Source organism: Hyperolius riggenbachi, chromosome 6 (genome assembly GCF_040937935.1).
Source record: "Hyperolius riggenbachi isolate aHypRig1 chromosome 6, aHypRig1.pri, whole genome shotgun sequence".
NCBI classification, from domain to species: domain Eukaryota; kingdom Metazoa; phylum Chordata; class Amphibia; order Anura; family Hyperoliidae; genus Hyperolius; species Hyperolius riggenbachi.
Genome location: NC_090651.1, coordinates 113,269,815 through 113,293,981, shown reverse-complemented (window position 1 = coordinate 113,293,981; position 24,167 = coordinate 113,269,815). Strand labels below are relative to the sequence as shown.

The following is a 24,167-nucleotide window of genomic DNA, read 5'->3' as shown; positions in this document are numbered from 1 at the left end:
CATGCAGGAGCAAACTGAGGCCAGAAAAACGTTCAACTCCTTTTGTAATGTTGTCCACATGTTCTTTATCGATCTTTCATTTCCTGTTATTACCTATGTTCCCTCTGGTTACGTCACTCCTTTTAGCTGATTGTATGTTGTGCATCAGGGAACGTTCAAATCCTCTAACAACCTGATAATTTCACCATGTTATAAACACTACAACTTTTTAGCGGTGGATTCATTGTGCCAAATTTATGCAGTTTGAAAATGGACCACACAGAGGCTTTAGTCACTGAATATGATCGGTCTGTGTTCAATCTACTCAAATGTGCATCAACTTGAAATTATTTTCCTCATGTTTACCATCTCTGGTGCTGACTGGTCTGAACCAAGACTCTTAAAGGGAAGGTTCAGGGAGGGTGGAGAAAAAATAAAAATCAATTTCCACTTACCTGGGGCTTCCTCCAGCCCGTGACAGGCAGGAGGTGCCCTCGCCGCCGCTCCCGGTGGTCTCCGGTGGCCGACCCGACCTGGCCAGGCCGGCTGCCAGGTCGGGCTCTTCTGCGCTCCAAGTCCTGGTACTTCTGCGTCCCACGCCGGCGCTCTGACGTCATCGGACGTCCGCCGGGCTGTACTGCGCATGCCCCAGGTAAGTGGAAATTGATTTTTATTTTTTCTCCACCCTCCCTGAACCTTTCCTTTAAAGGACAACTGTAGTGAGAGGGATATGCAGGCTGCCATAGTTCTTCCCTTTTAAACAATACCAGTTGCCTGGCTATTCTGCTGATTCTCTGCTTCTAATACATTTAGCCATAGCCCCTGAACAAGCATGCAGCAGATCAGGGGTTTCTGACATTATTGTCAGGTCTGAACCAACCACACCCAATATTTTCGATCTAATGAAAATATTGGATTTTTGGGGAAATCAACATTAGACAGATCCTAGTTTAAATGGATGAATATTGAGTCAAATCATTCGATAACCAATAAAATCATTAATTTTTATTACAACATATTAAAAACACACAAATGCACTTTTGTTTTTTTTACAAACCATCACAAGGTGTACAAGTTTACACATTTTACAATAATAAGTCACCCAATGTGGGAAACTTCAAAAATGGAATAGAGTCCCTGAATTACCACCTAGACCTCACATGGTCCACCTTGAAGGGACATTAAATGTCTGTCTGCTTAGGTAATTATCAGTTTTTCTCGACGCATTTCGTGAACCATATAACAAGTAACTTTAACTTCCTCAGGAGTACAATTTTTCCTTGCAATTTGAAATTTGGATCGTCTTAGATGATTCCCTATATTCAAAGGGCCGATGACTCTTTTATAAGAGCAATCCTGGTCTTACAAAGATCCAATGGAATGCTGGTGTATACATTTATTTCCCAGATTCAGTGGTGTGTCAAATGCCTCGCTGTTTGCATGGCAAAATGGCGTGGATGGCGAGGATTTAGCGTGTGTTTCAGGTCTGACAAGATTAGCTGCATGCTTGTTTTTGGTGTGATTCAGTCACTACTGGAGCCAAATAGATCAGCAGTGCTGCAAGGCAACTGGTATTGTTTAAAAGGAAATAAATATGGCAGCCTCCATATTCCTCTCACTACAGTTGTCCTTTAACTGGCTACCCCATGACGCCTTTCCACGCCTAATGGATTTAGCCTTAATGCCAATTACCTCATCTGTAAATGTTTGTATATTCCTGCAAAACATGTACTGTTAGTGGGCTTTGTGCTCATTGCCTATGTCCTATGGAAGAACTGATGGTGATTGGACCATTTTCTGTTAAGTTTGTTTCCCCTCATGAGATTTTTGCCTGTAGTGTTTGTTCTGTACCCAATGGGCACTAAAGCCACCGTCATTGCTGCCTATCAGAAGCCAATGGCAGAATCTCCAATGGAACCCCTGAGAAGGCACTGCAAGGCACTGAGAGCTTGCTTGTGTACACTCGTGTAAAATGCACATTCAGCTGGGTGTGCCTGGATCTTATGCTAGGTACACACCATACAATTTTCTGTTAGATTCTTCTGTTAGATTTACCTACAACATGGAAAAAAGCTATCTGGCAGGTAAATCTAAGAGAAAATCTAACAGAAAATTGTATGGTGTGTACCTAGCATTAGGTTCCCTATTGAGCTTTTGGAGATCTTGAAATCTATAGGGGGGGGGATCCGTTTTAATATTTCATGAATGCAATGTCCAATTTTTATTTGTTAGTGCAATGGAACCTGGGTGCAGCACTTATAACACTTTTCAGTAGATGTAACGATTGGTCTTTGGCCTCCTTTAGAAGCTCAGCCTTTGTTAGCGCTGTAGTCTCCATTTCAGAGTGGTCCCTGACCACAGGTCATTTTCTACATGGTAAAGCGTATGAGACTTTTTCCTTCCAGGCTCTTGACTCAGATATAAAATGACAGGTTTTACTACTGTGCTCTAAATTTAAATTCTTTCTGTATTTAGATATACTTCCTTGACAATTTCCACCTCTGAGAGGAGGAATGGTTTATTTTTGCTAACTGAGTCATAGTGGCTATTTCAATTTGTTTTCTTTACATTTTAACTCCTCAAGGTTGAGGTGATGTCATATTTCTGCGGTCAGATCACATTTTAGTAGTTTGAACCTTTTTAAGTTCACCTGCTTTCCATCTTCTTTATAGATTAGCGAGAGAGAGAGATTTTTAATAGTCATTTATCTATTGGCTTTAATGCAAATCTAACAATCTCTGAATTGTTCTTATTTTTGCAATGTACACATTCATGGGGTAAATCACAAACCAGGCTTTTTACACATGCATAAATCTTTAGATAGGAGATTGTAAGATTAGTTTAATGTACAGTATAGGTAAAAAAACACCAGAAATAAAAATTTGGTAGGTGCAGCAAGTTTACAAATGCTACATAAACATAGCAGATGATTGTGGAAAGGCATGCAGCGCTGTTAAGCTCCATAGATGTCTTGCAGATTTGTTTCACTTTTTTTTTTTAATAGTCTTTTAGGACTCTCTTCCACAAGTTTCTGTCAGCTGCTTCCATCCACTGGCTGAGCTCTTGCTAGCGCTGTGCAGGGGTGTCGGCCAGCTAGCAACAGCTGGATGAGTTTGTTTGTATGGAGAGGGTAGGATGCATGACTATGCTGGGCATGATGGGGTGGCTTCTGTAGGCAGAGTAAGGAGATGAACAATGAACTAGTAAGGATCCTTGGGGGTACCTGTAACACAATCCCTCTTGTGGTCCCAATCAGCCCATTATCTGGACTGGATGCCAGCGTTAATTCCCCAGGTGCTTCACCACTTCACCTTGCATGCAGTATATCCAATAAATATGAGGAGGGGCTCCAATGGTGTTTAAATTTATGTTCCTGTATTAATTGGTAAAATGCAACATGTTTCGGGGTCTGCCATTTAGGGGATTATACCGGAGGAAGGTAGAGACTCCATGTTGTGTATTGTCCTTTTGCAGTAGAAAGTAGAGTAGGCTGTGCTACTGTACCTGAGCGAGTTGTCAACAAGCTCTTTTTCGGGGGTCCCACTACTGGAATGGGCCTGTGGAGGATCGAGAGGCTTCCCCTTCCTTAAGGCACTTTCTTTTCACTTCAGGTACCCTTTAGGTGTGAAGATGTGGAATATCTTACCAGGAGAAGTAGTTGTAGCAAATTCTATACTTTCAATTGAAAGGAACCTTGCATGCTTTCCTTACCGCAAAGCGCTTCCACGGCTATGATTGTTAGGTGTGGGAAGGTGATACCTTGATCCAGTCTGGGAGGTTTTTGATCTTGTGGCTTTTCTGACCTCTGGAGTGAGATACAGTGGGGCTGAAAAGGTAGAACTTAAGGGGTGCATGTGTTTCTGTTTTCTTGGTTTTCCTTTTTGTTTGTTTTTATTTTACCTAGTAAGCTATGTAATTTACTGTATTTCCCACCGTATAAAACTCACTTTTTCCTCCCCAAAAAGAAAAAGCCCCTGCTTCTTATACGGGGCAAAAGTAGGGAATAACCAACTTACGAATGGCCACCGATATCAGCCGATGACCCACCTCCATGTCAGGCAGTCCCTGCATGTGTCTCCACCCCCTTCCCCCGCAGTCTCCGCTTCCCCCATATAATTAAGTGTTGCGGGAGTGTTTTACCTAATCCAGCGGCTCCCACGTAGATTGCAGACCTGTCTTCCCTTTCGGGGCTCCCCCTAGTGATGGCTTCACTAGAAGAGCAATGCAGGAGAGGAGAAACGTCTGCGATCCCCGTTGGGAGCTGCTGGATAAAGTGAGAGATGCTCCCGCTACACTGTTAAATACATGGGCACAGCGATGTACAGCAATGAAATCATCTCCTCACATAGTCCTTGACGGATAGACATGGCTAGGTAAATGGACATATCTCTCACTTTAAATCATGTGTACAACCTGATCCTGGACTCGCATATGGGGTGACATACAGTGGGATGCGAAAGTTTGAGCGACCTTGTTCATTGTCATGATTATCCTGTATAAATCGTTGGTTGTTACGATAAAAAATGTCTCTCAAGTATATTATATTGGAGACGCCCACAGTGATATCTGAGAAGTGAAATGCAGTTTATTGGATTTATAGAAAGTGTTCAATTTAAACATAATTAGGCAAGTGCATACATTTGGGCACCACAAAAAAGAAATGGAATCAATATTTAGTAGATCCTCCTTTTGCAGAAATTACAGCCTCTAAACGCTCCCTGTAAGTTCCAATGAGAGTCTGGATTCTGATTGAAGGTATTTTGGACCATTCCTCTTTACAAAACATTTCTAGTTCATTCAGGTTTGATGGCTTTCGAGCATGAACTGCTCTCTTTAACGAACACCACAGATTTTCAGTTATATTCAGGTCCGGGAACTGAGATGGCCATTCCAGAACATTGTACTTGATCCTCTGCATGAATGCCTTAGTGAATTTTGAGCAGCGTTTAGGGGCGTTGTCTTGTTGAAAGATCCAGCACCGGCACAGCTTCAGCTTTGTCACTGATTCCTGGACATTGGTCTCCAGAATCTGCTGATACTGAGTGGAATCCATGCATCCCTCAACTTTGACAAGATTCCCAGTCCCTGCACTGGCCACACAGCCCCACCATATTTTACTGTAGGTAGCAGGTGTTTTTCTTAGAATGCTGTTCTTTTTCCTCCATGCATAATGCCCCTTGTTATGCCCAAATAACTTAGTTTTAGTTTTATCAGTCCACAGCACCTTATTCCAAAATTAAGCTTTCTTGTCCAAATATGCTTTAGCATACCTCAAACAGCTCTGTGTGTGCTGTGGGTAGAGAAAAGGCTTCCTTAGCATCGCTCTCGCATACAGCATGTCCTTGTGTAAAGTGTGCTGTATGGTTGAACAATCCACAGTGGCTCATCTGCAGCAAGATGATGTTGTAGGTCTTTGGTGCTGATCTGTGGATTGACTCTGACTGTTCTCATTATTCGTCGCTTCTGTTTATCCGAAATGTTTCTTGGTTTGCCGCTTCAAGCCATAACTTGAACTGAGCCTGTGGTCTTCCATTTCCTCAATATGTTCCTAAATGTGGAAACAGACAGCTGAAATCTCTAAGACAGCTTTCTGTATCCTTTCCCTAAACCATGATGGAGAACAATCTTTTTCTTCAGGTCATTTGAGAGTTGTTATGAGATCACCATGTTGTTACTCTTCAGAAAAAATTACAAGAGGAGGGAAACTTAAAATCAGGGCTGTGGAGTCTGAGTTGGAGTCGAGGAGTCTGAGTCGGGGCAATTTTGGGCACCCGGAGTTGGAGTCGTTGATTTCATAAACTGAGAAGTCGGAGTCGGATGATTTTTGTACAAAATCCACAGCCCTGTTAAGTATTAGACTAAGGAGTCGGAGTCTGAGCCATTTTGAGTACCCGGAGTCGTGGTTTCATAAACTGAGGAGTCAGAGTTGGAAGATTTTTGTTCCGACTCCACAGCCCTGCTTAAAATTGACCCCCTTAAAGTGGATCCGAGATGAACTTTTACTCATTGCATAATTGTGTTTCTTTCCTATTGGTTACAGGGCATTCCTCAAGCCAAATACTTTTTTGTTTTTGTTTTAATACTCTAATTCCCTATAAACAAGCCACGCCCACAGGTTTGCAGAGAGCCAAGGCATTTTCAGACAGTAGCAAGGGCTCATGGGAGCTCAGTCTGAGATTTCAGAGGCAGAAAGAGGAGGGAGGAGGAGGGGGGGGGGGATTAGTTTTTTTTTCACAGGCTGAGTGCTCAAGATGCAGATAAGCCTGCCTCTGTGTAATGTTTACAAACATGGCTGCTGTCATTGTATCACAGGAAGAAATGATCATATTCTATTGAAGCTGTAAGCAGCTACATATGCTCTGTAAACTATCTAAACTTTAGATAACATATATAGACAAGTTACTTGTTATAGTTAGTTTTTCATCTCTGGTCCACTTTAAATACTCTCTCTCATAATTTGATTCACCTGTGTATGTAGGTCAGGTGTTACTGAGCTTACCAAGCCCATTTGAGTTTCAATAATTAGTTCTAAAGGTTTTGGAACCAATAAAATGACAGTTCCCAAAGTTTTGCACCTGCCTAATTTTATTTAAGCAATTATTGCACAGTTTCTGTAAATCCAATTAATTTCATTTCACTACTCAAATAGCCCTCTGTGTGTCTCCTATGATATATTTATCTGACATTTTTTATCATAACAACCATCGATTTATACAGGAAACAAGATTGCCCAAACTTTCGCATCCCACTGTACCTGTATAGCCTAGCTATAACCATATAAGATGTATATCAGTTTCACAGCAGTGTAAATCTAAACCTTTCATTTTGTACCATTAACTGTATAGATAAAAACCAGAGTATTCCTGATATAGATGGTTATGTCATGAAACCAGAGATCTTTCTAATGGTAATGCAGATAGTGAGTTGGGAAACGGAGATGAAAAAGCCTGAATTTACTATTATTTGCTTATCTTTCCTTGAGATTTTTTTTCTGCATTAACAATGTATAACTTGTAGTGATTGACCAGATCCATTACTTGCTTATAGCTTGTCCTGAGGACTTATTAAAGTTATTTCACATTAAATGTATTGCTAATGGTGTCCACTGTTCAAAAACACTCCCGAAATGCTGCGGTTTGATCCATTACATCACATTACTGTGCTCTTGTAAGCATTACTGGCAGTATTTTGGTTTTTGGTGCACAGCTACTTGCTGCTCAGTTCTGTGCAGTGGACTGAACCTCTCCCATATCAGTGATACTGCCTCAGCACCATGACTGGTCGTAACAGCCAGGCTTTCCCATCTGCTAGAGCGTTTGATTGGTTGCAATGGGCTGCTCCACTCAATCTTCAAACTGCTTTAATTAAAAACTATCTTTGGACAGAAGTTAGACGAAAGGTGATGTATGGGCAGATCAACCAAGAGACTGATCTCTCTCTGATCAAATCTGATCAGAGAGAGATCTGTTGGCTGCCCATACACCCGATATATTTTTATTTTTTAGCATAGAATCTCTCGGGAATCGGCCCTGTGATGCCGCCTGGCCGCTATCCTTCTCTCCCCCCCCCCAAAAAAAGTTAAGGTGCTCCCCCATCATCCCCTGTACACATGTATTCAAATCTCACCAGCTGCGACTGTCCAGCTACCTCGGTCTTGTCTGTTGTTTCCCCATGCATGCCAAGTGGTGAGGTCACACCTTTGCAACGCGCTATACGCGGAAGAGAAACAGCGAACAGGAGCAGCTAGACAGATTTTCAGCGGATTTGATAAAATTGTATCAGATGGTCGATCAAGCCGCAAAATTGTTACTGTTAGATGTCCATCTTTAATTTGCTAGGGGGAAAAGTGAATATTTGCCAGCCCAGAAGGCCTCTCAATGGTCTGGGCGGTTTTATCTCTCTTCTTGCTCCATGCATAAACTTTTGGCAAGTGTCCTGTTTATCAAAACCTCTTTAAAGTGTACTTGAGATGGGTGATTATAAAGAAAATATACATAACTGGGCTTCCTCCAGCCCCCACCGGCCTGATCGCGCCCACACAGTCCTCTTCTGCCTCTGAGTTGTTTAAAGGACAACTGTAGTGAAAGGGATATAGAGGCTGCCATATTTATTTTCTTTTAAGCAATACCAGTTGCCTGGCTGTCCTGCTGATTGTCTGCCTCAAACACTTTTACCCATAGACCCTGAACAAGCATGCAGCAGATCAGGTGTTTCTGACATTGTGAGATCTGACAAGATTAGCTGCATGCTTGTTTCTGGTGTGATTTAGACACTACGACAGCCAAATAGATCAGCAGGGCTGTCAGGAAACTAGTATTATTTAAAAGGAAATACATTTGGCAGCCTCCATATTCCTCTCACTACAGTTGTCCTTAAACTTTCTATACTACCAAATACCGAAAAGGGGTGGGATATGGGCGTGATCCTGAAACACATGGCTGGGTATTGTCACACGCCACGGGTCTGTCACAGCAGCAGCCAGTGAGAAGACTCCCTGCAGTAAGAGGAGCGGGGACCAGCAGGAGTCTTCCATCTGGAGTTGCAAATGTGTTTTATATTGATCCATAGCAAAACCTTAAATTATCACTGTTCCATAATTAGGTTTTACTAAAGATAATTGCATTATTAAACATTTTTTCACAGAATGCTTTAAAATGTTCTTATGGTAATGCATTTCTGTTGAATTATTGATTATGCATTTTTTTCTCCTTTTTTGTTTGTGTGTTTTCTCTTTTATTTCTTTTGATTTTGTAATCGTTTTCTCTGTGCTGCAGCAGGAAGGCCTTGTGTGTGTGTGTGTGTGTATATATAGTGGAGTTTGTCTGCTTGCACAGCTCCTGCACAGGGAAGACATCCCCTCTCCTGCTGCCTGATGAGTGCTGCTACACCATGATCCTCTTCTTCATGTCCAGCCATATCCGCTATTATGTTTAAATTACACTAATTGTTTATAGTAACACAAGTTAGGCAAGTGTAATAAGAATACTGCGATGTGGGCATACATGAGTGTCTGAGGTATTAATCGCCAGTGCTGCACCATTTTTTGTGTAGACCTGTACATGCTTACGTTGCCTATGTAGGTCCACAACAGCGTGCCTGACACTGGAGTTCGGGGTTGTGTTTTACAATGAAAACTACACACCTGCCTAAATTGTCTTTTCCAGTAAGATCCAACCCACTGCCTTAGTTGCCACAGAAGTGCGTGAAAGTCTAGAAATGGTTATATAAATTTATTAAATAAGGTTGTAGTATATTTTGGGCGGCGCAGTAGGAAGTGAATCTCATCCCTGAGGGTAGGAACACAGTAGGCAGAATCGCATATGCTTTTTACACTATGTGCTATGAAAAATGCATATGCGATTCTGCCTAGTTTGTTCCTACCCTGAACCCACAACCCCCCCATATGTTGGCATAGTCTATTCTCCCTGGTATTTTGTACATCTGCCTGTGCCTTCCCGACTCCAGTTCATGGTTGTGAGCACTAAAGGCGCATACACATGCATTACTTCAGCAAACAACTGGTCCGTCAGACCCTCCCGCTGGGCGGTCGTTCTGACGACAGTAGGACGTATGGGCACTCTGTCGGCACACTGATAAGATCCGCTGATCGTAAAGTATGGTGTGTGTAAGCGCCTTTAGTCTGTAGACACTCTAGATTTGTCTCTCTTGGAGAGTTTGAGATTTTCCAAGTATGGGGCCATTTCATATTCTCTCTGTAGGGACTGGTATATGATTAGCTTTTGTAGACTGTGACTATACTGCTGTAGACTAGGCTGTCACAGGAGGTAGAATTGCCTCTTTCTGAACAAGAAAAAAGCAGCTAGTGCAGGGCTCCTTTATATGGACAAATAAAATAGCTGCACTGCTTTGGGTAAGCACAGCTATTAAAGTTTTTTTAAAATTGAATACTGCACTTTAGTACAACTTCTCTACTTCTACCAAAAACTAGACTCTCGATTTGTACTAACCCTTTAAATAAATAGAATATGAAGTAAAATTAGTATTGTATAGTAGGAGTTTGGTCAAGTACTTAGAAGATTGTCAAGGGTGTTCCAGCAATCCTCCTGCATTATGGAGAATTGGGAATGACTTCTTTACAGTATTAAGTAGCAGAATCAGGGTGCTTCCCTGACCTGCATGCTAATTGGCTCACAGCCTTTCAGCATTGTGGTCTTTTAATTAAAGATGGCAGTAGTTTACTCTGAGGAGTAACAGTGTTCTTTGTATGTTGTTAAGCTCTCTGCTTTAATCTTTTCATGCGCCAGCCACACTGTCACAATATTTTTAGCTCTGGACAGAGCCAACGCTCTAAACGTTCACCCAAGTGCTAAGAGATTTTATTGGAGATTTTCTTTAAAACAAAATTGCTTGAGGCTGGGTTCACATTAGGGCCTGAGCCCACTAATGCAGTTGTGTCCGCTTCTTTCCGCTTTTGGCATCCTGTCACATTGATGTGTTGCTGAAAAGCAGACACAAATGCTATAGTGGGCTCAAACCAAGTTGTCCAGTACTGTCCTGTCAGTTTTTGACAGTTGGCAGCAGTGTTGTATGAGTTTTTTATGGCTTGGTTCGCACATAAAAGTTGTACATTAACAGTCCTGTCAGTCTACGCTGACAGGACACTACGCCTGCCCAAAACATGTCATAATTTCCCAATGCATGCAGTTAATAGAAAAAAAAACACAGCATGTTTTAAGTGGAAAAGATTTTTAACCAGAGTAACGCACTGAAAGTTTGAGACCAGACCTCCATTCCTTGTACATTTTCTTGTACTTGTGCTTCTCTGTACACTTGCTAATTTTTTATTTTTTTTAATTTTTTTTTTAACCTTATAATTTAAGCAAAATAACTTTTCTGGCTATGGTTTCAGAATAGTTTAAACTAAAAAGTGAGAATTCTTGTACTACTGATAAAACAATTCTTGTAAGGGGGGCAGCTGCTGACCTGTCTGCTCTAGTCTATCCTTCTTTTTAATGCAGTGAGTCCTTGGAATGGCTTTCATATTCTAATGATTTCCTTTTACTAAAGCCACAATTTGAATTTGAGGAAAGTAAAGCACCCCCCTCCCCCCCTCCCCATGCAGCTTCTGTTTTTCTACAGTCTAGACTCTATACAGTATTGCAAACCTCTGTCAGTGCAGTATGTTCAAGATTGTTGGGCATCAAATATTTTGCAGATTTCCTCTGTCAACAATAGTGTAAGCAATGACTTTGATCTAGCATGTGAAGGTCGCTTAAAGAAAACCTGAACTGAAGCTTAAAAGTCAAAATAAGCATACACAAGTCATACTTACCTTCCATGTAGTCTACTCCTCAGTGTCTTTCTCCTGTCCCGCGTCCTGTTTGTCCCCTGTGATCAAGGGAATTTTCCGCCCTCCATTTTGAAAATGACCATTACCCATAACAGCATTCTAGTCAGCACACAGTTAAACTGTAACATCGCCCACTTGAGCCATAGGGAAACATGTACACTACCTGGTACATCAGTTGTCCTCTCAGCTATAACTGACAGCAACTGATATTTTATTGACAGCAACTGATATATTTCAGAGCTGACAAAATATTGTCAGAACTGGAAGAGGTTATTGTCAGAAAAAAATGGTGAGCTTCTGAGATGAACTGATGGCAAGGTAACTATGTAATGTTCATTTGAAGTTACCTCATGTGTTTATTTTAAATATGTTTACTCAGTACAGGTTCTCTTTAAAGAAAGTCTGAAGCCTTTTAAAAATCACTTTTTTTATTAGCCATTTATGTAAAGCAGTATCAGCAGTGCTAAAACGCTGCATTCCCGTAGCAGAATGAGGTAATTAAGCCTCCCAAATACTGCGGCAAAATTCCACAGCTTTCAAAGTCATGGATTTTGCTGCCCAGAGAGGCAGAGCTTAGCGATGTAGCTCTGCCTCCATTCGCGTCAATCCTCCGCTGATTGCCGCCTCTCCCCCGCGCTCAGTGAAAGAAGACTGAGAGAGGCGTCGATCAGCGGGGATTGACGTGAGTAGAGGCAGGTCTACAGCCCAAAGCTCTGCCTCTATCAGGAAGCGCTCCCTAGGTTTTGCCCCGGGGATTTGGGGGGTTTAATTAGCTAATTCTGCCGCTGGAGTGGTGCTGTTTTAGCTTGGCTGATAATGCTTTACATAAATGGCTAATAAAAAGGTGATTTTTTTTTTTTTAATTCTCCAGACTCTCTTTAAAGAGAACCTGTACTGAGTAAAAATATTTAAAATAAACACGTGAGGTAACTTCAAATGAACATTACATAGTTACCTCACCATCAGTTCCTCTCAGAAGCTCACCATTTTCTTCTGACAATAATCCCTTCCAGTTCTGACAATATTTTGTCAGATCTGAAATATAAAAGTTGCTGTCAGTAAAATATCAGTTGCTGTCAGTTATAGCTGAGAGAAAAACTGATGTACCAGGTAATGTCCATGTTTCCCTATGGCTCAAGTGGGCGATTTTGCAGTTTAACTGTGTGCTGACCAGAAAGCTGTTATGGGTAATAGCCATTTTCAAAATGGAGGACGGAAAATTCCCTTGATCACAGTGAACAAACAGGACGCAGGACAGGAGAAAGACACTGAGGAGTAGACTACACGGAAGGTAAGTATGACTTGTGTATGCTTATTTTGACTTTTAATTTTCAGTACAGGTTTTCTTTAAGAAGGATGAAAAACTCAGTGGTTGTCTGAGATGGTACTCTGTTCTTACAGCAAGTGAAAGGCAAGCATGTAAAAAAAGCACCTGAAAGAAAGGGTGCGGGGGATTGCCACTTACGGTAATTCTATTAGTAAAATATCAGTAATCTTTACCGATATTTTACTTTGACTTAACCCAACCCTACTTTCAAACAGAATCCCCCTCTGCCTATGCTCCCCCCCCCCCCACACACACACACACCAGGTGGTGCTTAACACTTAAAACCTCCCCAATCTTTGCTGCAAATGTGGCTTTTATAATGGTGGCACCCTTTTTCCTCAAGTGCTCCTGCTCCCTTTTTTCCTGGTGTGAGAATGGACCCCATAGTTCCCTGCAGGTTGCAGTTTGAGGGCAAGTAGCAGACAACAGTAGAATTTTATGGGACTTCTTTTTGACTGTGGTTTTGTTTTACGCCTGCTTCAGGTACACAGAACCTCATATTCTTAGACTACATTTTGCTTTCTTTTGAGCTCATTGCCATAACCTTGCAGGTTATCCTGTCTCTCATTCAGGACCAATAACATAATTTAGTCTTGTTCATGCTCCAGCATGGTTAGGGATTTGTTTCTTCTTTTCTATACTGGCACCTGAGGGCTGTGATCTTGTTCCTGTAAAGGCAGTGATAGAACACGCACACATCAAAAGTTTCCAGAAGAGAACAAATGATTTGTCGGGCAAAACAGTCTCTATGTAGAGAACTGGCAAATATTGCTGTATTTATAGTAGCGGGAATTTTTTTCCACTATACTGTTTAGCTAGAGGGAAAACTGATGTTATTTCCTTTGAAAATCTGAACACAGAAGTGTAACTTTTATACTGTGTACACACACACACACACACACACACACACACACACACACACACACACACACACACACACACACACACACACACACACACACACACACACACACACACACACACACACACACACACACACACACACACACACGCACATGTACACACACACACACACACACACGCACATGTACACACGCAATTAATGTGAATGATATACATGTCTGAATGTTTTGAGAATCCTATTTGTGTATATACACTAATCACCCAACATGCTACCTGCCTAATATTGTGTAGCCCCCCCACCCCCCGCCTTAACAGCTGTGACCCAGTAATGTGTGGACTCCACAAGACCTCTGAAGGTGTCCAGTGCTATATAAAACCAAGATCGTGCTCCATATCACTTGACATACCTCTGAACTGAGAGAGATATGACAGCATATTTATTTCTTTTTAACTAATACCAGTTGCCTGGCAGTCCTGGTGAACTATTTGGCTGCCATAGTGTCTGAATCACATTACCTGAAACAAGCATGTAGCTAATCCAGTCAGAATAAACGCCTGATCTGCATGCTTGTTCAGGAGCTATGGCTAGAAGTATTAGGCAGTGGATCAGCAGGAAAGCCAGGCAGTGTGCATTCTTTAAAAGGAAATAAATATGCGCGCTTCCACATCCCTCTCAGGCTATGTTATTGCCTTTTTTTCTCAGCACATCCTACAGATGTTCAGCCAGTTTGAGAACAGCAATATCTGGCAGCTAAAAAAAATTTGATTGGTCAAAACCACCTTCTTTCCTTGCACCACAGTTTAGTTATTATGCTCCCATGTCTTTGTAGATGCTTTTAGCAGTGGACAGAAGGCATGATGGGCCTTTGTAGTGATCTATGGTATACAGAAAGCTGCAATTCACTGTGTTTTCTGACACTTTTTTTTTAACAGCCAGCATTGAGTTTTTCAGCAATTTGTGCTTTAGTATCTCCTCTGTGGGATTGGTGCATAAATGAGTCGTGGTTGCCCATAACCCAGTCACATCTTCAGTTGCCTTTCTTTTTACTACTTTTGTTGGATGGTAGCCACTGCATACAAGGAAACCTTCAAGTCCTAATCCTTTGTGATGGTTATATGACTGGATCAGACCATTTTCAATATGGTTGAAAGTAATGAAGACTAACTTCTTGTAAAAAAGCACTCCATCTAATGGTTGGAGGAAGTAGTGGAAGCAGCCCTGCCCCTTCCCCAGCTACAGGCCCAAGTGGTTCGGCTATGCACGATTCTTCTAGTCCTAATCTAGCATTTGCTTGCAGAAATTAAGTTCAGAGAAGTGCATGCTTTCAGTGGACTCTATTATGTTCCCTTTCCCAAGGGAACGTTGATTTAATAACAATGCTTGCTTTCGGTCTCTTTTGGCCCCCTGTACTTTCCTAGTGGTTTGGGTCACCCCAAGCTGCTTGGTTACTCTGTTGATTTTATAGCAGACCTGTAAAGCATTTATCTTGGATTCTTCTTTGGTTGGGCATGTCTGTCCTCTGGAGCCTCTAAATGCCACATATTTATTTATTTATTTATATAGTGCCGACATATTACGCAGCACTGTACAGAGTATATTGTCTTGTCACTAACTGTCCCTCAGAGGGTCTCACAATCTAGTCCCTACTAAAGTCATATGTCTATGTATGTATTGTGTAGTGCATATATTGTAGTCTAGGGCCAATTTTTAGGGGGAAGCCAATTAACTTATCTGTATGTTTTTGGAATGTGGGAGGAAACCGGAGTGCCCGGAGGAAACCCATTCAGACACTGCGAGAACATACAAACTCCTTGCAGATGTTGACCTGGCTGGAATTCGAACCAGGGACCCAGCGCTGCAAGGCAAGAGCGCTAACCACTATGCCACCGTGCTGCCCATATGGTGTATTTATGTGTACAATTTTATTGTTGCACCATTAAAATTAATTGCAATATAAATAATAAAAGCATTAGATTCTCTTCACCATGTTAACTGTATATAAAACATAGCAGAAGACTATTGTAGGAAATGACAGTGCATGAGATTGACAATCTGCCTTACTGATCTCATATAAACAAATGGTTTACATCTGTGTTTTCTTTCCCTCACACAGTGGTTGTAGAAGTAGTGAAGGAAAACAATGTTTATTAGATTGTGTGTAGGCTGCTAGAGGTAGGAGGTGAAAATGAATATGCTTCAGTATTGTGCTTACGTGAATACTTTAGTGTTTGCATTCCATTTCTTGTTCTGCACTTTGCTTGTTGACTGCACATGAATGAAGAAAGGTCTGAAGAGGAATTTTGTATTTAAATTATCACTCTGTTTACAACTTTTTGCAGATGATACAAAATTATGTAGAAATAATTATAAACATTCCACATGTATGTGGTCCGGTGTTAGTCATGGAGAGAATCAAGACATAACAAAAGTTGAGGCGATACCTTTCATGACCTTTAAAGGTATTACCTCAACACATTTTTGTTATTAGGTCTTTGGATTCCCAACATTCCACACATGATCTTGACAGCCTGACTATGTGGGTCGGCATGTAACAAATTAAATGTAATGTTAATAAACATGCAAGAAGTACGACTTTACGAGTGGATGTCAATCCACCGTATAAACTCAATGACATAAGTCTGGGAAGTTTGGTTGATAAGGCTGATAAGCTGAGCAACTGTATTCAATGTCAGGCAGCTGCAGCTAAAGCAAATACAATTTTTGGATGCATAAAATGAGAAATAAAATAATTAGATGCTGACAAAGATTTTAAAGTCTGAATGCAGCGTAGGCTTTGAGGGGCGGTAAAGCTCAGCGCTGGTCAGCCCTTTACTGTGTACTAATAAGCTAAGCCTCGTACCCACGTTAGATGAAACTCTGCTGAGGCGAGCGATAATGACTGCCTTTGTTGAGAATCTAGTGTGTGTACAGACCCACCGCCCCATAACAAAAGAACACATTGCTAACCTGTGGGCTAGTGATATGTCTGTATAGCCTTGGGCCTGCAGTGGCTGTGCTTGGTCTGCCTACAGCCATCTGGATTTCAGGACTGGCTGGACAGAATAACAGATGTTGGAGACAGGGTAGGAGAACCGGAACCACCAGGATGTTTTGTAGTCAACTTATCTGGTCTTAAAGGTCACTAACTACAAAATCAGTGCAATTTGCAAGATTACTATATTTTGACAAGAGACCCATATACTGTGTGGGAGTAATACCCTGTAAGCCAGGCAAACATCTAGATCTGTTTGTTTGTAGCGTTTGCCTTTTTTTGGTATACCCGATATTTCATATATACTGTGCTTCATTTCTGTGTTTTGCTGTCTGCTTGGAGTTTAGCAATAACTGCTACGTGGTAACTGCTTTTTCCTCTTGGTAATAATTCCATGATTTCTGAAAGTCTTTAGATGTGTGTATTTAATGTGCATTCATTTGCAAGTCCCTCTAGTTATGTGTCACGTTACAATGGAGTGTGCGAAATGTCAGGTACGCGATTACAAATGACAATTGCAAGCGAATGTCACTGAAAACTTATGGAAGGGCCATCAGAATAAATCTACTATTGGCTTAAATGTTTTATAAAGTCTGCAGCAGCTGCCAGCTTTTTATCCTGTACATGATGAAGGTATTGGCAGAGCAAAGACTGATGGGTCTCTGGGGTACTACAACATCAGAGGAGAAGGAAGCAACCTGTTTAGAGCTAACGGCAGCTATTGTTATATTAATCTGCACCAGGCATCCTTTCTGAAGGCTTTGAGGCTCTGTCTTAGCACATGAAAGGCTTCAGTGGAGTTGGGGAGACAGTGTAGCCCAGATTCACTAAAACGAGAGGTGGGTCATCCCATTCCTTTGCCTTCCTGCTGCCGCAATCTCATAAGCAGTAGGTGAGTAGTAGCAAATGCCTAGAGCTGGTGGTGGTTGTAAAGCAGACCTGAACTCGGAACGTCTTCTCTGCTCTAAAAGATATGCAACAGCATAATAACCTTTAAACAAAAAATATTTTTTTACAGCTGATACAAATCTTAAAATAAATCTGCACTGTCTCTACTTCCTGATTCTTGGAAGCAGACCTATTGTTAACATCCTGTAGTTTCAAATGAGCTTATCTGCCACGGCAGTCATGTGACACGGGAGAGATCAAATTACAACTTGTGATTGGACACAAATGAGGGAGAATTAAACAGGCAAAACTCTCTGAATACATACAGGGTGCATTTCTTTGTTTTCCTTCTGTCCTGTCCAAGAGTTCAGGTGTACTTTAAATACTTCCTGCCCCAGGTGCAGTATAATCATGTCCCAGGAAAACTTCACTTGAAGTCCCAGGACCGTGAATCTTTGTCACTTCCCGTTAGCGGGGAGATGAATGAATGGGAACACAATCCCCATTCATTAATCCATGTCCCCGGGTCAATGAACACCGGCATCTATTAGATGTAACACCAGGAAGATCATTGTATCTTCCTGGTGTTACACTGCCATGCATTACTTCCTATTACTTGCATTTAACGGACTGTTAAAATTAACTATTTCCTTACCACACTCTCCCATAGTACCCAAACTTTTTTTTGTGTATAAAAAAAAAAAAAAGTTTACATAAAAAATATGCATAAATGGTTACCTTAGAGACTAAACTTTTTTTAATATGTATGTCAAGAGGGTATATATATATATTTTTTTTAATGTATGGGCTTGTACTTAGTGATGGATACACAACTGAAAAAATGCACCTTTATTGCTAAATAAAATATTGGCGCCATACATTGTACTAGGGAAATATTTTAAGGCTCCTTTCATATCTAACAACGCGTGCAGGAGCCGTTCTCCTGCACGCATTGATAGCCTGCAGCGTGTCGTCGGGTATCTGCGGTGCGACGCAATCAGCGGCAGTAGCCATTAATTGAATCAGACAGGGAAAACGCAGTTTCCCGGCGTTTCAATGCTCCTGGGTGCGTCGAACCGCAACGCACCGAAACGCAGCGGCGGGAGTGAAAGGTAAAATTAACCACTTTACCTCCCTTGCTACGCTTATCTACTCCCCACAAAACTTTACTTGAATCTCAGGGGAGTAGATAGGCGTACTTGTGGTAAACAGTGTGCTGTATGCCCAATAAGCTATCTGATTATGTATATAGGGTATCATTTTAACCGTGACAAGTGAGAGAATAGATTTTGTGGTGTTTGACAACTGAGGGATAAGTCATGTGATTTTTTTTTTTACCGGAAAACTGAATGAAAAGCAATAAAACTGTTATTTACATGTACTCTATACCCCTAAATAAATACTAGTAAAAAAAAACAAAAGTGACAGCATTGAAAAGAGAATACATAGTTACCCTAGGGACTTAGCTTTTAAAATATGTATGCCATGAGAGTGTATTACTGTTAATCATGAAGATAAGGGCTTTTTAATTACTGATAGAGTACAATGAGAAAACAAAAAACACAAACCAGAAACTAATATATTATCGCCATACATTGTACTAGGAACATTATTTAAATGTTGAGATAACCAGGACAAATTAGCAAATACAATGTGTGGGTTTTACCTATGGTAACATTGTTTATTTGAAAACTATAGTGCATGGAAATGGAGAAATAGTGTATTTTTTCTTTTTTTTCTCATTTTTCCCTTTAAAATGCACAGATAATAGCATAATTACTAAAAGCAAATATCACCCTCACAAAGCATAATTTGTGGCAAAAAAAACAAGATATAGATCATTTACATCTGATGAGTAGCAATAAAGTTATTGGTGAATGAATGGGAGGAGCGCTGAAATGTGAAAATTGCTCTGGTTTTTAAGCAAAAAACCCTGTGGTGCTGAAGTGGTTAAAGACTTTCATTTTACCTTGGTTAATGCAAAGAACTGCCTTTGCTTTACACCGCAGAAAAGAGCCCTTAACGTTGGAATAACTGGGACAAATGGGCAAATAAAATGTGTGGGTTTGATCCACAGTAGAACTTTAAAACTATAATGGCTGAAAACCTGAGAAATAATGATTTTTTTCCATTCTTTTTCTTATTATTCAAATTAAAATGCATTTAGAATAAAATTATTCCTAGCATAATGCATCTCCCAAAGAAAGCCTAATTGGTGGCGGAAAAAGCAAGATCTAGATTTTGTTGTGATTAAGTTGAGGAGTGTGGACAGGTGAAAATTGCTCTGGTCCTTAAGGGGTAAAAAAACAAAAAAACAAAAAAAACACCCCTCAGTGGTCAAGTGGTTAAAGGCGTGGTGGACTGTTACAGCAGTTGTAGTGAATAGTGGAACTAAAGTGGCCATGCAGTGAGATAACTGCATTACCTCCTTTTGCCTTTTGACAGCAAAAAGGCCCCCTCTCCTAAGGCCCATTAACCCTTCATCCCCATGCAATCCAGTACAGCAGGGGGTGTGCCCTCTGAGCAATATTAGCACAATGTAAAGCAAAACCGCAAAAGTCGTTTGTTTTTTTTCCCCTCTACCAAGCCGAACTTCCCTTTGATATTTTTACACCTTGAGAATTGTAGGGGATGTTGGGGGTATTTTATAGCCCCCATGCAAATGTGTTATGTTTTGATAATTGATTTGATTATTTTGTTGTGATAAGACATCATCTGCTGGAATATTAACGTTTAAAGAGGAACTGACTTGAAAATAACAATAAAATTGCTTATTTCTCCCTTCATCCTCCAGGACAGCTCACCTGAGATTACTATTGAGCCCCTCCCCTGTGGAAACAATGCACCAATCAATTAAATCTGACCACCCCTCTGCTCACTTAGCTCTGTTCACCCCTCCTTCCATCAGTTCATTATTGTTTCCACTCACCCGTGGACAGGAAGCGCTATAGGGGAGCCTGAGGGGCACCTGTAGTGTGTATGCACCGACAAGGAGTCGCGTTGGAGTCCCCTGGAGGTTGCAGCTCATGCTTGCGTTGGCAGAGCGGATGGGAGCCGCGTGTTATGTTGGAAAACTGTGTGGCTTCCGATCGACACGGCCGCCCGTTGCGGTGGGTTGGTTGCGTTCCTCCTCTAGGCCGCCCCATCGGCGTTACAGCTCGTGCGGGCACGTGACCCTCTACATCATCGGGGAGGGTCGCGTTCAGCTCCGCCCATACGGGCGTTTTTCTTTGGCTGATGGCAGGAAGGTCTTCCCTGACCTCGGGGGGGCGGTGCTGGATGCCGGATGCGGCTGGTATAAGCCGAGAGCGCGCATGAGGGACGCCGACACGCTGTCAGTGCGGCGTGGAGATGGAATCAGCTGAAGCCTCCACCGCGAGCAGCAGCAAGATACCGGCCTCAGACCATGATCCAGTACAGGCTCAGGTATTTTAAAAGAGAATTTTGTCTTCTATCCCTGCTTGTGAATGACTCAGGAGAATAGTAATGACATTATGTTTTTTGGTCTCTCTGGTTATCTCTGTTTTACAGAAGAGCCAAAAGGCGTCACAGAAATCCAACAAGTGTACAAAGTGTGGCGACATCTTACCACCTAATTACAATAGATCCTCATGCGACAGATGTAGACATAAGGGGGAGTCTAGCACAGATACCAATGTAATGATGATAGACTTGATGAAATCCATGAAAAAAGAGTTAACATGTACATTCGCGGCCTTTCGGGCAGCCTTTCCAACACAACCTCAGCTGCAGGCAGTGCTTCAGCCGCTAGTACCTCCACAATCAGGGCAGTCAGCATCCCAGGCCATTCCCGCACAAGCCCACAACAGAGACAGGGGGGAGGAACAGCCTCAGGGATCCCAAACACTTATACCCCAGAGTCAGCCGGTGCGACCCTTACCTCCTTTGACAGGCCCGATAGAGCCCGATTCCCCACATGAGTCCTATGAGGATATGTCAGAGGAATCATTAGAGGAGGGGGAGGCTAGGGATTCAGGAGAGGACATTCCCAGGGCCAAGACCCCTAGATATTTATTTAATGTAGAAGACACCCCAGAGCTTCTGAAAGCAGTGTACGAGTCGGAACACATCCAAGATGCAACTCCCACGGCCTCAATTCAGGATGATATATATAGGGGGTTAGAGGACACAAGTAGCAGGACATTTCCAGTACATAGGTCCATCAAAGGGGTGATATCTTCTCAGTGGAAGCAGCCTGAAAAAAGATTGTTTATCCCGAGATCATTCAAGAGAAGATTTCCTTTCTCTCAGGATGATCAGGAACCCTGGTCTAAGTGCCCAAAGATTGACGCACCTTTGTCTCAACATTCTAGGTCGGCAGACCTTTCCTTTGAAGATGCAGGCACCCTGAAAAATCCCATGGACCGCAAGGCGGAAATATTACTAAAAAGAGCATGGCAATCAGCTTCTTTTGGGTTTAAGCCAGCAATCGCAGCCATATGCCTAACCCGCAACTTAGAGAAATGGATGCGGGGGTTAAGAGCGCATCTAGTAGCCGGCACAGCTCATGAAAAGATGCTGGAATCCCTACCTGTTATGGAAAGGACAGTGGCCTTTTTGGCAGACGGGGCAACGGAATCATTACGGGCCTCCGCCAAAACAGCTGCGTTAATTAATTCCTCCAGGCGGGCAATATGGTTGAATGCTTGGGAGGGCGATGTCTCTTCCAAGCATCAATTATGCGCAATGGAGACTTGCTGTTTGGCAAAGATCTGGAGGTTATCTTAGAAAGATCCTCAGACAGAGCTAAGAAATTCCCAGACAAAAGGAAAAAGGCTACTAAACCCTTCCAGGGAAGACGTATTTTTCCCAGGCAGGATCAGGGAAGACAGCAACAAAGACAGAGATCCGGTAGATGGACTTATAGCTCGGGCAGGGGTAAGTCAGGTTTCCTATTTAACAAACCTCAACCGCCCGCAACCAAAACTAGTAAATGACACAGATTTACAGGTGGGGGGAAGGCTTCTTTATTTTTTTCACGCTTGGCAGAAAGTAACAAGCAACAAATTTATTTTAGATTTGATAAAAAACGGATACAGAATAGAGTTCCATACCCCACCCCCGGGAAATTTTGTTATTACAGGAACTCCAAGAGATCCACAGAAAGCAGAAGCCATAAATTCCTCTGTGACAAAGTTATTACAACAGAGGGTAATTCAGAGAGTACCGGAACGAGAGCAGTCCAGGGGGTTCTATTCCCGAGTGTTTTTAGTTCAAAAGCCGTCCGGGAAATTCAGGATGATCCTCAATCTAAAGCCTTTGAACCCTTACATTCTGGAGAAAAAATTTCGTATGGAAAGTATAGCCTCAATTCGCAATTTAATTTGGCCAGGAGCTTTTATGGCCACCTTGGATCTGGAGGATGCTTACCTCCACATCCCGATCCATCCGCACTTCCAGAGATTCTTGAGATTTGCGGTAGTCATGGGGGATGCGATCTGCCATTATCAATATCGTGCCCTACCCTTCGGAATATCCTCGGCCCCGAGGATATTTACGAAAGTAGTCGCAGAGGCAGTGGCACATCTACATCTCCAGAATGTGAGGGTTCTGCCATACTTGGACGATTTCCTAGTCTTGGCATCCTCCGAACAGCTCCTGAGGGAAAATCTACAAATCTGCATACAAACCCTCGAGGGACTAGGGTGGTTGATCAGCAGCGAAAAGTCTTGCATGCAGCCAGCCCAGTCCACTCTATTCCTGGGCCTGACATGGGACACGGTTCAGGGGAAAATTATACTCCCGCAGCTGAAGGTGTCCAAACTCATAGCGGCTGTGTCTGCTTACAGGGCAGAACCAATGGTATCCCTGAGGCAGACTATGTCATTACTGGGGCAGATGACAGCAGTTATCCCAGCAGTGGAATGGGCACAAGCACACACAAGGCATTTACAGGCATGGTTTCTTCAGGTATGGGACAGGAGGAAGGAGTCATTAGACAGGCTGGTAGTACCTCCGCAGGAAGTCCTCCTGACATTAGACTGGTGGCTGAATCCAGAACGATTAGCCAGTGGTCGTCCTTGGAGGCAGAAAGATCCGGTAAAGCTTTACACGGACGCAAGCTCTTGGGGCTGGGGAGCGCACTGTCTGGACCATCAGGTTCAGGGACAGTGGTCCCCCCAAGTCAGAGAAAGCTCCTCAAATTTCAGGGAACTTCTGGCGGTCAAGGTAGCGCTACAGTCCCTGGCGCCACACATTCAGGACAGGGAGGTAAGCCTATACTCCGACAACATGGTCACGGTCTCCTATGTCAGGAGACAGGGAGGGACCAGAGTTCAATCTCTGATGTCTCTAACAATTCAAATTTTGGACTGGGCAGAAGCAAATCTGCAGTCACTCACGGCCACCCACATCCAGGGTACCCAGAACAGATGGGCGGACGCACTCAGCCGCTCAGTCATAAGGGAATCCGAATGGCAGTTAAATCAGGAGGTTTTCGACAGTGTCACCAAGGAATGGGGGAGGCCTATTCTAGATCTATTTGCTACACCTCACAACGCGAAGGTAGGGGATTTCTGTTCCCTTCATCCTTCCTCTTCAACGACCCGGTTGGATGCATTAGCGATTGTTTGGCCAAGGGGGCTCTTGTATGCTTTTCCCCCCTTCAATTTGATTCCCAGAGCACTAGGCAAGTTGAGAGATTCACAAGCGGAAGTGATTTTCATAGCGCCATGGTGGCCGAGAAGGGCCTGGTTCCCTTTTCTGCAGTCCCTAAAAGTAAAGGGACCATGGCATTTGGGGAACAGAGCGGATTTACTGCTCCAGAGCGACCAGGTACATCCAG

At 42.5% G+C, this 24,167-nt stretch overlaps 1 protein-coding gene across 2 annotated transcripts in view; it reads left to right on the top strand.

Moving 5' to 3' along the window:
* Positions 1–24,167, top strand: part of FNBP1L (formin binding protein 1 like) — a 236,485-nt gene that overhangs the window by 122,075 nt on the left and 90,243 nt on the right. The window lies entirely within an intron of this gene.